The 14,091-nt window shown below is 45.8% G+C and overlaps 1 long non-coding RNA gene across 1 annotated transcript in view; it reads right to left on the reverse strand.

Moving 5' to 3' along the window:
• The window catches only part of LOC140695814 (uncharacterized), a 188,138-nt gene that overhangs the window by 25,530 nt on the left and 148,517 nt on the right, over positions 1–14,091 (reverse strand). The gene's annotated exons all lie outside the window — the stretch shown is intronic.

Here is a 14,091-nt window from a genome sequence, read left to right on the forward strand (position 1 = left end):
ACTGTAGGAGAGTAGGAGAGTAGGAGAGTAGGAGAGTAGGAAGTTCTTTCATTCTTTCATTATTCCTCTGTCTGTCTTTCTTACTGTAGGAGAGTAGGAGAGTAGGAGAGTAGGAGAGTAGGAGAGTAGGAGAGTAGGAGAGTAGGAGAGTAGGAGAGTAGGAAGTTCTTTCATTCTTTCATTATTCCTCTGTCTGTCTTTCTTACTGTAGGAGAGTAGGAGAGTAGGAGAGTAGGAGAGTAGGAAGTTCTTTCATTCTTTCATTATTCCTCTGTCTGTCTTTCTTACTGTAGGAGAGTAGGAGAGTAGGAGAGTAGGAGAGTAGGAAGTTCTTTCATTCTTTCATTATTCCTCTGTCTGTCTTTCTTACTGTAGGAGAGTAGGAGAGTAGGAGAGTAGGAGAGTAGGAGAGTAGGAGAGTAGGAGAGTAGGAGAGTAGGAGAGTAGGAAGTTCTTTCATTCTTTCATTATTCCTCTGTCTGTCTTTCTTACTGTAGGAGAGTAGGAGAGTAGGAGAGTAGGAGAGTAGGAGAGTAGGAGAGTAGGAGAGTAGGAGAGTAGGAGAGTAGGAAGTTCTTTCATTCTTTCATTATTCCTCTGTCTGTCTTTCTTACTGTAGGAGAGTAGGAGAGTAGGAGAGTAGGAGAGTAGGAGAGTAGGAGAGTAGGAGAGTAGGAGAGTAGGAAGTTCTTTCATTCTTTCATTATTCCTCTGTCTGTCTTTCTTACTGTAGGAGAGTAGGAGAGTAGGAGAGTAGGAGAGTAGGAGAGTAGGAGAGTAGGAGAGTAGGAGAGTAGGAGAGTAGGAAGTTCTTTCATTCTTTCATTATTCCTCTGTCTGTCTTTCTTACTGTAGGAGAGTAGGAGAGTAGGAGAGTAGGAGAGTAGGAGAGTAGGAGAGTAGGAGAGTAGGAGAGTAGGAGAGTAGGAAGTTCTTTCATTCTTTCATTATTCCTCTGTCTGTCTTTCTTACTGTAGGAGAGTAGGAGAGTAGGAGAGTAGGAGAGTAGGAGAGTAGGAGAGTAGGAGAGTAGGAGAGTAGGAGAGTAGGAGAGTAGGAAGTTCTTTCATTCTTTCATTATTCCTCTGTCTGTCTTTCTTACTGTAGGAGAGTAGGAGAGTAGGAGAGTAGGAGAGTAGGAGAGTAGGAGAGTAGGAGAGTAGGAGAGTAGGAAGTTCTTTCATTCTTTCATTATTCCTCTGTCTGTCTTTCTTACTGTAGGAGAGTAGGAGAGTAGGAGAGTAGGAGAGTAGGAGAGTAGGAGAGTAGGAGAGTAGGAGAGTAGGAAGTTCTTTCATTCTTTCATTATTCCTCTGTCTGTCTTTCTTACTGTAGGAGAGTAGGAGAGTAGGAGAGTAGGAGAGTAGGAGAGTAGGAGAGTAGGAGAGTAGGAGAGTAGGAGAGTAGGAGAGTAGGAGAGTAGGAAGTTCTTTCATTCTTTCATTATTCCTCTGTCTGTCTTTCTTACTGTAGGAGAGTAGGAGAGTAGGAGAGTAGGAGAGTAGGAGAGTAGGAGAGTAGGAGAGTAGGAGAGTAGGAGAGTAGGAGAGTAGGAGAGTAGGAGAGTAGGAGAGTAGGAAGTTCTTTCATTCTTTCATTATTCCTCTGTCTGCCTTTCTTACTGTAGGAGAGTAGGAGAGTAGGAGAGTAGGAGAGTAGGAGAGTAGGAGAGTAGGAGAGTAGGAGAGTAGGAGAGTAGGAAGTTCTTTCATTCTTTCATTATTCCTCTGTCTGCCTTTCTTACTGTAGGAGAGTAGGAGAGTAGGAGAGTAGGAGAGTAGGAGAGTAGGAGAGTAGGAGAGTAGGAGAGTAGGAGAGTAGGAGAGTAGGAGAGTAGGAGAGTAGGAGAGTAGGAGAGTAGGAGAGTAGGAAGTTCTTTCATTCTTTCATTATTCCTCTGTCTGCCTTTCTTACTGTAGGAGAGTAGGAGAGTAGGAGAGTAGGAGAGTAGGAGAGTAGGAGAGTAGGAGAGTAGTAGGAGAGTAGGAGAGTAGGAGAGTAGGAGAGTAGGAGAGTCGGAGAGTCGGAGAGTCGGAGAGTAGGAGAGTAGGAGAGTAGGAGAGTAGGAGAGTAGGAGAGTAGGAGAGTCGGAGAGTCGGAGAGTCGGAGAGTCGGAGAGTAGGAGAGTAGGAGAGTAGGAGAGTAGGAGAGTAGGAGAGTAGGAGAGTAGGAGAGTAGGAGAGTCGGAGAGTCGGAGAGTCGGAGAGTCGGAGAGTCGGAGAGTCGGAGAGTAGGAGAGTAGGAGAGTAGGAGAGTCGGAGAGTCGGAGAGTCGGAGAGTCGGAGAGTAGGAGAGTCGGAGAGTAGGAGAGTAGGAGAGTAGGAGAGTCGGAGAGTCGGAGAGTCGGAGAGTAGGAGAGTAGGAGAGTAGGAGAGTCGGAGAGTCGGAGAGTAGGAGAGTCGGAGAGTAGGAGAGTAGGAGAGTCGGAGAGTCGGAGAGTCGGAGAGTCGGAGAGTCGGAGAGTCGGAGAGTAGGAGAGTCGGAGAGTCGGAGAGTCGGAGAGTCGGAGAGTAGGAGAGTCGGAGAGTCGGAGAGTAGGAGAGTAGGAGAGTAGGAGAGTAGGAGAGTAGGAGAGTAGGAGAGTAGGAGAGTAGGAGAGTAGGAGAGTAGGAGAGTAGGAGAGTAGGAGAGTAGGAGAGTAGGAGAGTAGGAGAGTAGGAGAGTAGGAAGTTCTTTCATTCTTTCATTATTCCTCTGTCTGTCTTTCTTACTGTAGGAGAGTAGGAGAGTAGGAGAGTAGGAGAGTAGGAAGTTCTTTCATTCTTTCATTATTCCTCTGTCTGTCTTTCTTACTGTAGGAGAGTAGGAGAGTAGGAGAGTAGGAGAGTAGGAAGTTCTTTCATTCTTTCATTATTCCTCTGTCTGTCTTTCTTACTGTAGGAGAGTAGGAGAGTAGGAGAGTAGGAGAGTAGGAAGTTCTTTCATTCTTTCATTATTCCTCTGTCTGTCTTTCTTACTGTAGGAGAGTAGGAGAGTAGGAGAGTAGGAGAGTAGGAAGTTCTTTCATTCTTTCATTATTCCTCTGTCTGTCTTTCTTACTGTAGGAGAGTAGGAGAGTAGGAGAGTAGGAGAGTAGGAGAGTAGGAGAGTAGGAGAGTAGGAGAGTAGGAGAGTAGGAGAGTAGGAGAGTAGGAGAGTAGGAAGTTCTTTCATTCTTTCATTATTCCTCTGTCTGTCTTTCTTACTGTAGGAGAGTAGGAGAGTAGGAGAGTAGGAGAGTAGGAAGTTCTTTCATTCTTTCATTATTCCTCTGTCTGTCTTTCTTACTGTAGGAGAGTAGGAGAGTAGGAGAGTAGGAGAGTAGGAAGTTCTTTCATTCTTTCATTATTCCTCTGTCTGTCTTTCTTACTGTAGGAGAGTAGGAGAGTAGGAGAGTAGGAGAGTAGGAGAGTAGGAGAGTAGGAGAGTAGGAGAGTAGGAGAGTAGGAGAGTAGGAAGTTCTTTCATTCTTTCATTATTCCTCTGTCTGTCTTTCTTACTGTAGGAGAGTAGGAGAGTAGGAGAGTAGGAGAGTAGGAGAGTAGGAGAGTAGGAGAGTAGGAGAGTAGGAGAGTAGGAGAGTAGGAAGTTCTTTCATTCTTTCATTATTCCTCTGTCTGTCTTTCTTACTGTAGGAGAGTAGGAGAGTAGGAGAGTAGGAGAGTAGGAGAGTAGGAGAGTAGGAGAGTAGGAGAGTAGGAGAGTAGGAAGTTCTTTCATTCTTTCATTATTCCTCTGTCTGTCTTTCTTACTGTAGGAGAGTAGGAGAGTAGGAGAGTAGGAGAGTAGGAGAGTAGGAGAGTAGGAGAGTAGGAGAGTAGGAGAGTAGGAGAGTAGGAAGTTCTTTCATTCTTTCATTATTCCTCTGTCTGTCTTTCTTACTGTAGGAGAGTAGGAGAGTAGGAGAGTAGGAGAGTAGGAGAGTAGGAGAGTAGGAGAGTAGGAGAGTAGGAGAGTAGGAGAGTAGGAGAGTAGGAAGTTCTTTCATTCTTTCATTATTCCTCTGTCTGTCTTTCTTACTGTAGGAGAGTAGGAGAGTAGGAGAGTAGGAGAGTAGGAGAGTAGGAGAGTAGGAGAGTAGGAGAGTAGGAGAGTAGGAGAGTAGGAAGTTCTTTCATTCTTTCATTATTCCTCTGTCTGTCTTTCTTACTGTAGGAGAGTAGGAGAGTAGGAGAGTAGGAGAGTAGGAGAGTAGGAGAGTAGGAGAGTAGGAGAGTAGGAGAGTAGGAGAGTAGGAAGTTCTTTCATTCTTTCATTATTCCTCTGTCTGTCTTTCTTACTGTAGGAGAGTAGGAGAGTAGGAGAGTAGGAGAGTAGGAGAGTAGGAGAGTAGGAGAGTAGGAGAGTAGGAAGTTCTTTCATTCTTTCATTATTCCTCTGTCTGTCTTTCTTACTGTAGGAGAGTAGGAGAGTAGGAGAGTAGGAGAGTAGGAGAGTAGGAGAGTAGGAGAGTAGGAGAGTAGGAGAGTAGGAGAGTAGGAGAGTAGGAAGTTCTTTCATTCTTTCATTATTCCTCTGTCTGTCTTTCTTACTGTAGGAGAGTAGGAGAGTAGGAGAGTAGGAGAGTAGGAGAGTAGGAGAGTAGGAGAGTAGGAGAGTAGGAGAGTAGGAGAGTAGGAGAGTAGGAGAGTAGGAGAGTAGGAGAGTAGGAAGTTCTTTCATTCTTTCATTATTCCTCTGTCTGCCTTTCTTACTGTAGGAGAGTAGGAGAGTAGGAGAGTAGGAGAGTAGGAGAGTAGGAGAGTAGGAGAGTAGGAGAGTAGGAGAGTAGGAAGTTCTTTCATTCTTTCATTATTCCTCTGTCTGCCTTTCTTACTGTAGGAGAGTAGGAGAGTAGGAGAGTAGGAGAGTAGGAGAGTAGGAGAGTAGGAGAGTAGGAGAGTAGGAGAGTAGGAGAGTAGGAGAGTAGGAGAGTAGGAGAGTAGGAGAGTAGGAGAGTAGGAAGTTCTTTCATTCTTTCATTATTCCTCTGTCTGCCTTTCTTACTGTAGGAGAGTAGGAGAGTAGGAGAGTAGGAGAGTAGGAGAGTAGGAGAGTAGGAGAGTAGTAGGAGAGTAGGAGAGTAGGAGAGTAGGAGAGTAGGAGAGTCGGAGAGTCGGAGAGTCGGAGAGTAGGAGAGTAGGAGAGTAGGAGAGTAGGAGAGTAGGAGAGTAGGAGAGTCGGAGAGTCGGAGAGTCGGAGAGTAGGAGAGTAGGAGAGTAGGAGAGTAGGAGAGTAGGAGAGTAGGAGAGTAGGAGAGTCGGAGAGTCGGAGAGGCGGAGAGTCGGAGAGTCGGAGAGTCGGAGAGTAGGAGAGTAGGAGAGTAGGAGAGTCGGAGAGTCGGAGAGTCGGAGAGTCGGAGAGTAGGAGAGTCGGAGAGTAGGAGAGTAGGAGAGTAGGAGAGTCGGAGAGTCGGAGAGTCGGAGAGTAGGAGAGTAGGAGAGTAGGAGAGTCGGAGAGTCGGAGAGTAGGAGAGTCGGAGAGTAGGAGAGTAGGAGAGTCGGAGAGTCGGAGAGTCGGAGAGTCGGAGAGTCGGAGAGTCGGAGAGTCGGAGAGTCGGAGAGTAGGAGAGTCGGAGAGTCGGAGAGTCGGAGAGTCGGAGAGTAGGAGAGTCGGAGAGTCGGAGAGTAGGAGAGTAGGAGAGTAGGAGAGTAGGAGAGTAGGAGAGTAGGAGAGTAGGAGAGTAGGAGAGTAGGAGAGTAGGAGAGTAGGAGAGTAGGAGAGTAGGAGAGTAGGAGAGTAGGAGAGTAGGAGAGTAGGAAGTTCTTTCATTCTTTCATTATTCCTCTGTCTGTCTTTCTTACTGTAGGAGAGTAGGAGAGTAGGAGAGTAGGAGAGTAGGAAGTTCTTTCATTCTTTCATTATTCCTCTGTCTGTCTTTCTTACTGTAGGAGAGTAGGAGAGTAGGAGAGTAGGAGAGTAGGAAGTTCTTTCATTCTTTCATTATTCCTCTGTCTGTCTTTCTTACTGTAGGAGAGTAGGAGAGTAGGAGAGTAGGAGAGTAGGAAGTTCTTTCATTCTTTCATTATTCCTCTGTCTGTCTTTCTTACTGTAGGAGAGTAGGAGAGTAGGAGAGTAGGAGAGTAGGAAGTTCTTTCATTCTTTCATTATTCCTCTGTCTGTCTTTCTTACTGTAGGAGAGTAGGAGAGTAGGAGAGTAGGAGAGTAGGAGAGTAGGAGAGTAGGAGAGTAGGAGAGTAGGAGAGTAGGAGAGTAGGAGAGTAGGAGAGTAGGAAGTTCTTTCATTCTTTCATTATTCCTCTGTCTGTCTTTCTTACTGTAGGAGAGTAGGAGAGTAGGAGAGTAGGAGAGTAGGAAGTTCTTTCATTCTTTCATTATTCCTCTGTCTGTCTTTCTTACTGTAGGAGAGTAGGAGAGTAGGAGAGTAGGAGAGTAGGAAGTTCTTTCATTCTTTCATTATTCCTCTGTCTGTCTTTCTTACTGTAGGAGAGTAGGAGAGTAGGAGAGTAGGAGAGTAGGAGAGTAGGAGAGTAGGAGAGTAGGAGAGTAGGAGAGTAGGAGAGTAGGAAGTTCTTTCATTCTTTCATTATTCCTCTGTCTGTCTTTCTTACTGTAGGAGAGTAGGAGAGTAGGAGAGTAGGAGAGTAGGAGAGTAGGAGAGTCGGAGAGTCGGAGAGTCGGAGAGTCGGAGAGTCGGAGAGTCGGAGAGTCGGAGAGTCGGAGAGTCGGAGAGTCGGAGAGTCGGAGAGTCGGAGAGTCGGAGAGTCGGAGAGTCGGAGAGTCGGAAGTTCTTTCATTCTTTCATTATTCCTCTGTCTGTCTTTCTTACTGTAGGAGAGTAGGAGAGTAGGAGAGTAGGAGAGTAGGAAGTTCTTTCATTCTTTCATTATTCCTCTGTCTGTCTTTCTTACTGTAGGAGAGTAGGAGAGTAGGAGAGTAGGAGAGTAGGAGAGTAGGAGAGTAGGAGAGTAGGAGAGTAGGAGAGTAGGAGAGTAGGAGAGTAGGAAGTTCTTTCATTCTTTCATTATTCCTCTGTCTGTCTTTCTTACTGTAGGAGAGTAGGAGAGTAGGAGAGTAGGAGAGTAGGAAGTTCTTTCATTCTTTCATTATTCCTCTGTCTGTCTTTCTTACTGTAGGAGAGTAGGAGAGTAGGAGAGTAGGAGAGTAGGAAGTTCTTTCATTCTTTCATTATTCCTCTGTCTGTCTTTCTTACTGTAGGAGAGTAGGAGAGTAGGAGAGTAGGAGAGTAGGAGAGTAGGAGAGTAGGAGAGTAGGAGAGTAGGAGAGTAGGAAGTTCTTTCATTCTTTCATTATTCCTCTGTCTGTCTTTCTTACTGTAGGAGAGTAGGAGAGTAGGAGAGTAGGAGAGTAGGAGAGTAGGAGAGTAGGAGAGTAGGAGAGTAGGAGAGTAGGAGAGTAGGAAGTTCTTTCATTCTTTCATTATTCCTCTGTCTGTCTTTCTTACTGTAGGAGAGTAGGAGAGTAGGAGAGTAGGAGAGTAGGAGAGTAGGAGAGTAGGAGAGTAGGAGAGTAGGAAGTTCTTTCATTCTTTCATTATTCCTCTGTCTGTCTTTCTTACTGTAGGAGAGTAGGAGAGTAGGAGAGTAGGAGAGTAGGAGAGTAGGAGAGTAGGAGAGTAGGAGAGTAGGAGAGTAGGAAGTTCTTTCATTCTTTCATTATTCCTCTGTCTGTCTTTCTTACTGTAGGAGAGTAGGAGAGTAGGAGAGTAGGAGAGTAGGAGAGTAGGAGAGTAGGAGAGTAGGAGAGTAGGAGAGTAGGAGAGTAGGAAGTTCTTTCATTCTTTCATTATTCCTCTGTCTGTCTTTCTTACTGTAGGAGAGTAGGAGAGTAGGAGAGTAGGAGAGTAGGAGAGTAGGAGAGTAGGAGAGTAGGAGAGTAGGAGAGTAGGAGAGTAGGAAGTTCTTTCATTCTTTCATTATTCCTCTGTCTGTCTTTCTTACTGTAGGAGAGTAGGAGAGTAGGAGAGTAGGAGAGTAGGAGAGTAGGAGAGTAGGAGAGTAGGAGAGTAGGAGAGTAGGAAGTTCTTTCATTCTTTCATTATTCCTCTGTCTGTCTTTCTTACTGTAGGAGAGTAGGAGAGTAGGAGAGTAGGAGAGTAGGAGAGTAGGAGAGTAGGAGAGTAGGAGAGTAGGAAGTTCTTTCATTCTTTCATTATTCCTCTGTCTGTCTTTCTTACTGTAGGAGAGTAGGAGAGTAGGAGAGTAGGAGAGTAGGAGAGTAGGAGAGTAGGAGAGTAGGAGAGTAGGAGAGTAGGAGAGTAGGAAGTTCTTTCATTCTTTCATTATTCCTCTGTCTGTCTTTCTTACTGTAGGAGAGTAGGAGAGTAGGAGAGTAGGAGAGTAGGAGAGTAGGAGAGTAGGAGAGTAGGAGAGTAGGAGAGTAGGAGAGTAGGAGAGTAGGAGAGTAGGAGAGTAGGAGAGTAGGAGAGTAGGAAGTTCTTTCATTCTTTCATTATTCCTCTGTCTGCCTTTCTTACTGTAGGAGAGTAGGAGAGTAGGAGAGTAGGAGAGTAGGAGAGTAGGAGAGTAGGAGAGTAGGAGAGTAGGAGAGTAGGAAGTTCTTTCATTCTTTCATTATTCCTCTGTCTGCCTTTCTTACTGTAGGAGAGTAGGAGAGTAGGAGAGTAGGAGAGTAGGAGAGTAGGAGAGTAGGAGAGTAGGAGAGTAGGAGAGTAGGAGAGTAGGAGAGTAGGAGAGTAGGAGAGTAGGAGAGTAGGAGAGTAGGAGAGTAGGAAGTTCTTTCATTCTTTCATTATTCCTCTGTCTGCCTTTCTTACTGTAGGAGAGTAGGAGAGTAGGAGAGTAGGAGAGTAGGAGAGTAGGAGAGTAGGAGAGTAGTAGGAGAGTAGGAGAGTAGGAGAGTAGGAGAGTAGGAGAGTCGGAGAGTCGGAGAGTCGGAGAGTAGGAGAGTAGGAGAGTAGGAGAGTAGGAGAGTAGGAGAGTAGGAGAGTCGGAGAGTCGGAGAGTCGGAGAGTCGGAGAGTCGGAGAGTAGGAGAGTAGGAGAGTAGGAGAGTAGGAGAGTAGGAGAGTAGGAGAGTCGGAGAGTCGGAGAGTCGGAGAGTCGGAGAGTCGGAGAGTCGGAGAGTAGGAGAGTAGGAGAGTAGGAGAGTCGGAGAGTCGGAGAGTCGGAGAGTCGGAGAGTAGGAGAGTCGGAGAGTAGGAGAGTAGGAGAGTAGGAGAGTCGGAGAGTCGGAGAGTCGGAGAGTAGGAGAGTAGGAGAGTAGGAGAGTCGGAGAGTCGGAGAGTAGGAGAGTCGGAGAGTAGGAGAGTAGGAGAGTCGGAGAGTCGGAGAGTCGGAGAGTCGGAGAGTCGGAGAGTCGGAGAGTAGGAGAGTCGGAGAGTCGGAGAGTCGGAGAGTCGGAGAGTCGGAGAGTCGGAGAGTCGGAGAGTCGGAGAGTAGGAGAGTAGGAGAGTAGGAGAGTAGGAGAGTAGGAGAGTAGGAGAGTAGGAGAGTAGGAGAGTAGGAGAGTAGGAGAGTAGGAGAGTAGGAGAGTAGGAGAGTAGGAGAGTAGGAGAGTAGGAGAGTAGGAAGTTCTTTCATTCTTTCATTATTCCTCTGTCTGTCTTTCTTACTGTAGGAGAGTAGGAGAGTAGGAGAGTAGGAGAGTAGGAAGTTCTTTCATTCTTTCATTATTCCTCTGTCTGTCTTTCTTACTGTAGGAGAGTAGGAGAGTAGGAGAGTAGGAGAGTAGGAAGTTCTTTCATTCTTTCATTATTCCTCTGTCTGTCTTTCTTACTGTAGGAGAGTAGGAGAGTAGGAGAGTAGGAGAGTAGGAAGTTCTTTCATTCTTTCATTATTCCTCTGTCTGTCTTTCTTACTGTAGGAGAGTAGGAGAGTAGGAGAGTAGGAGAGTAGGAAGTTCTTTCATTCTTTCATTATTCCTCTGTCTGTCTTTCTTACTGTAGGAGAGTAGGAGAGTAGGAGAGTAGGAGAGTAGGAGAGTAGGAGAGTAGGAGAGTAGGAGAGTAGGAGAGTAGGAGAGTAGGAGAGTAGGAGAGTAGGAGAGTAGGAAGTTCTTTCATTCTTTCATTATTCCTCTGTCTGTCTTTCTTACTGTAGGAGAGTAGGAGAGTAGGAGAGTAGGAGAGTAGGAAGTTCTTTCATTCTTTCATTATTCCTCTGTCTGTCTTTCTTACTGTAGGAGAGTAGGAGAGTAGGAGAGTAGGAGAGTAGGAAGTTCTTTCATTCTTTCATTATTCCTCTGTCTGTCTTTCTTACTGTAGGAGAGTAGGAGAGTAGGAGAGTAGGAGAGTAGGAGAGTAGGAGAGTAGGAGAGTAGGAGAGTAGGAAGTTCTTTCATTCTTTCATTATTCCTCTGTCTGTCTTTCTTACTGTAGGAGAGTAGGAGAGTAGGAGAGTAGGAGAGTAGGAGAGTAGGAGAGTAGGAGAGTAGGAGAGTAGGAGAGTAGGAGAGTAGGAAGTTCTTTCATTCTTTCATTATTCCTCTGTCTGTCTTTCTTACTGTAGGAGAGTAGGAGAGTAGGAGAGTAGGAGAGTAGGAGAGTAGGAGAGTAGGAGAGTAGGAGAGTAGGAAGTTCTTTCATTCTTTCATTATTCCTCTGTCTGTCTTTCTTACTGTAGGAGAGTAGGAGAGTAGGAGAGTAGGAGAGTAGGAGAGTAGGAGAGTAGGAGAGTAGGAGAGTAGGAGAGTAGGAGAGTAGGAAGTTCTTTCATTCTTTCATTATTCCTCTGTCTGTCTTTCTTACTGTAGGAGAGTAGGAGAGTAGGAGAGTAGGAGAGTAGGAGAGTAGGAGAGTAGGAGAGTAGGAGAGTAGGAGAGTAGGAGAGTAGGAGAGTAGGAAGTTCTTTCATTCTTTCATTATTCCTCTGTCTGTCTTTCTTACTGTAGGAGAGTAGGAGAGTAGGAGAGTAGGAGAGTAGGAGAGTAGGAGAGTAGGAGAGTAGGAGAGTAGGAGAGTAGGAGAGTAGGAAGTTCTTTCATTCTTTCATTATTCCTCTGTCTGTCTTTCTTACTGTAGGAGAGTAGGAGAGTAGGAGAGTAGGAGAGTAGGAGAGTAGGAGAGTAGGAGAGTAGGAGAGTAGGAGAGTAGGAGAGTAGGAGAGTAGGAAGTTCTTTCATTCTTTCATTATTCCTCTGTCTGTCTTTCTTACTGTAGGAGAGTAGGAGAGTAGGAGAGTAGGAGAGTAGGAGAGTAGGAGAGTAGGAGAGTAGGAGAGTAGGAAGTTCTTTCATTCTTTCATTATTCCTCTGTCTGTCTTTCTTACTGTAGGAGAGTAGGAGAGTAGGAGAGTAGGAGAGTAGGAGAGTAGGAGAGTAGGAGAGTAGGAGAGTAGGAGAGTAGGAGAGTAGGAGAGTAGGAAGTTCTTTCATTCTTTCATTATTCCTCTGTCTGTCTTTCTTACTGTAGGAGAGTAGGAGAGTAGGAGAGTAGGAGAGTAGGAGAGTAGGAGAGTAGGAGAGTAGGAGAGTAGGAGAGTAGGAGAGTAGGAGAGTAGGAGAGTAGGAGAGTAGGAGAGTAGGAGAGTAGGAAGTTCTTTCATTCTTTCATTATTCCTCTGTCTGCCTTTCTTACTGTAGGAGAGTAGGAGAGTAGGAGAGTAGGAGAGTAGGAGAGTAGGAGAGTAGGAGAGTAGGAGAGTAGGAGAGTAGGAAGTTCTTTCATTCTTTCATTATTCCTCTGTCTGCCTTTCTTACTGTAGGAGAGTAGGAGAGTAGGAGAGTAGGAGAGTAGGAGAGTAGGAGAGTAGGAGAGTAGGAGAGTAGGAGAGTAGGAGAGTAGGAGAGTAGGAGAGTAGGAGAGTAGGAGAGTAGGAGAGTAGGAGAGTAGGAGAGTAGGAAGTTCTTTCATTCTTTCATTATTCCTCTGTCTGCCTTTCTTACTGTAGGAGAGTAGGAGAGTAGGAGAGTAGGAGAGTAGGAGAGTAGGAGAGTAGGAGAGTAGTAGGAGAGTAGGAGAGTAGGAGAGTAGGAGAGTAGGAGAGTCGGAGAGTCGGAGAGTCGGAGAGTAGGAGAGTAGGAGAGTAGGAGAGTAGGAGAGTAGGAGAGTCGGAGAGTCGGAGAGTCGGAGAGTCGGAGAGTAGGAGAGTAGGAGAGTAGGAGAGTAGGAGAGTAGGAGAGTAGGAGAGTCGGAGAGTCGGAGAGTCGGAGAGTCGGAGAGTCGGAGAGTCGGAGAGTAGGAGAGTAGGAGAGTAGGAGAGTCGGAGAGTCGGAGAGTCGGAGAGTCGGAGAGTAGGAGAGTCGGAGAGTAGGAGAGTAGGAGAGTAGGAGAGTCGGAGAGTCGGAGAGTCGGAGAGTAGGAGAGTAGGAGAGTAGGAGAGTCGGAGAGTCGGAGAGTAGGAGAGTCGGAGAGTAGGAGAGTAGGAGAGTCGGAGAGTCGGAGAGTCGGAGAGTCGGAGAGTCGGAGAGTCGGAGAGTCGGAGAGTCGGAGAGTAGGAGAGTCGGAGAGTCGGAGAGTCGGAGAGTCGGAGAGTAGGAGAGTCGGAGAGTCGGAGAGTAGGAGAGTAGGAGAGTAGGAGAGTAGGAGAGTAGGAGAGTAGGAGAGTAGGAGAGTAGGAGAGTAGGAGAGTAGGAGAGTAGGAGAGTAGGAGAGTAGGAGAGTAGGAGAGTAGGAGAGTAGGAGAGTAGGAGAGTAGGAAGTTCTTTCATTCTTTCATTATTCCTCTGTCTGTCTTTCTTACTGTAGGAGAGTAGGAGAGTAGGAGAGTAGGAGAGTAGGAAGTTCTTTCATTCTTTCATTATTCCTCTGTCTGTCTTTCTTACTGTAGGAGAGTAGGAGAGTAGGAGAGTAGGAGAGTAGGAAGTTCTTTCATTCTTTCATTATTCCTCTGTCTGTCTTTCTTACTGTAGGAGAGTAGGAGAGTAGGAGAGTAGGAGAGTAGGAAGTTCTTTCATTCTTTCATTATTCCTCTGTCTGTCTTTCTTACTGTAGGAGAGTAGGAGAGTAGGAGAGTAGGAGAGTAGGAAGTTCTTTCATTCTTTCATTATTCCTCTGTCTGTCTTTCTTACTGTAGGAGAGTAGGAGAGTAGGAGAGTAGGAGAGTAGGAGAGTAGGAGAGTAGGAGAGTAGGAGAGTAGGAGAGTAGGAGAGTAGGAGAGTAGGAGAGTAGGAAGTTCTTTCATTCTTTCATTATTCCTCTGTCTGTCTTTCTTACTGTAGGAGAGTAGGAGAGTAGGAGAGTAGGAGAGTAGGAAGTTCTTTCATTCTTTCATTATTCCTCTGTCTGTCTTTCTTACTGTAGGAGAGTAGGAGAGTAGGAGAGTAGGAGAGTAGGAAGTTCTTTCATTCTTTCATTATTCCTCTGTCTGTCTTTCTTACTGTAGGAGAGTAGGAGAGTAGGAGAGTAGGAGAGTAGGAGAGTAGGAGAGTAGGAGAGTAGGAGAGTAGGAGAGTAGGAAGTTCTTTCATTCTTTCATTATTCCTCTGTCTGTCTTTCTTACTGTAGGAGAGTAGGAGAGTAGGAGAGTAGGAGAGTAGGAGAGTAGGAGAGTAGGAGAGTAGGAGAGTAGGAGAGTAGGAGAGTAGGAAGTTCTTTCATTCTTTCATTATTCCTCTGTCTGTCTTTCTTACTGTAGGAGAGTAGGAGAGTAGGAGAGTAGGAGAGTAGGAGAGTAGGAGAGTAGGAGAGTAGGAGAGTAGGAGAGTAGGAAGTTCTTTCATTCTTTCATTATTCCTCTGTCTGTCTTTCTTACTGTAGGAGAGTAGGAGAGTAGGAGAGTAGGAGAGTAGGAGAGTAGGAGAGTAGGAGAGTAGGAGAGTAGGAGAGTAGGAAGTTCTTTCATTCTTTCATTATTCCTCTGTCTGTCTTTCTTACTGTAGGAGAGTAGGAGAGTAGGAGAGTAGGAGAGTAGGAGAGTAGGAGAGTAGGAGAGTAGGAGAGTAGGAGAGTAGGAGAGTAGGAGAGTAGGAAGTTCTTTCATTCTTTCATTATTCCTCTGTCTGTCTTTCTTACTGTAGGAGAGTAGGAGAGTAGGAGAGTAGGAGAGTAGGAGAGTAGGAGAGTAGGAGAGTAGGAGAGTAGGAGAGTAGGAGAGTAGGAAGTTCTTTCATTCTTTCATTATTCCTCTGTCTGTCTTTCTTACTGTAGGAGAGTAGGAGAGTAGGAGAGTAGGAGAGTAGGAGAGTAGGAGAGTAGGAGAGTAGGAGAGTAGGAGAGTAGGAGAGTAGGAGAGTAGGAAGTTCTTTCATTCT

This window comes from Vicugna pacos, chromosome 4, assembly GCF_048564905.1.
Source record: "Vicugna pacos chromosome 4, VicPac4, whole genome shotgun sequence".
Classification (NCBI taxonomy): domain Eukaryota; kingdom Metazoa; phylum Chordata; class Mammalia; order Artiodactyla; family Camelidae; genus Vicugna; species Vicugna pacos.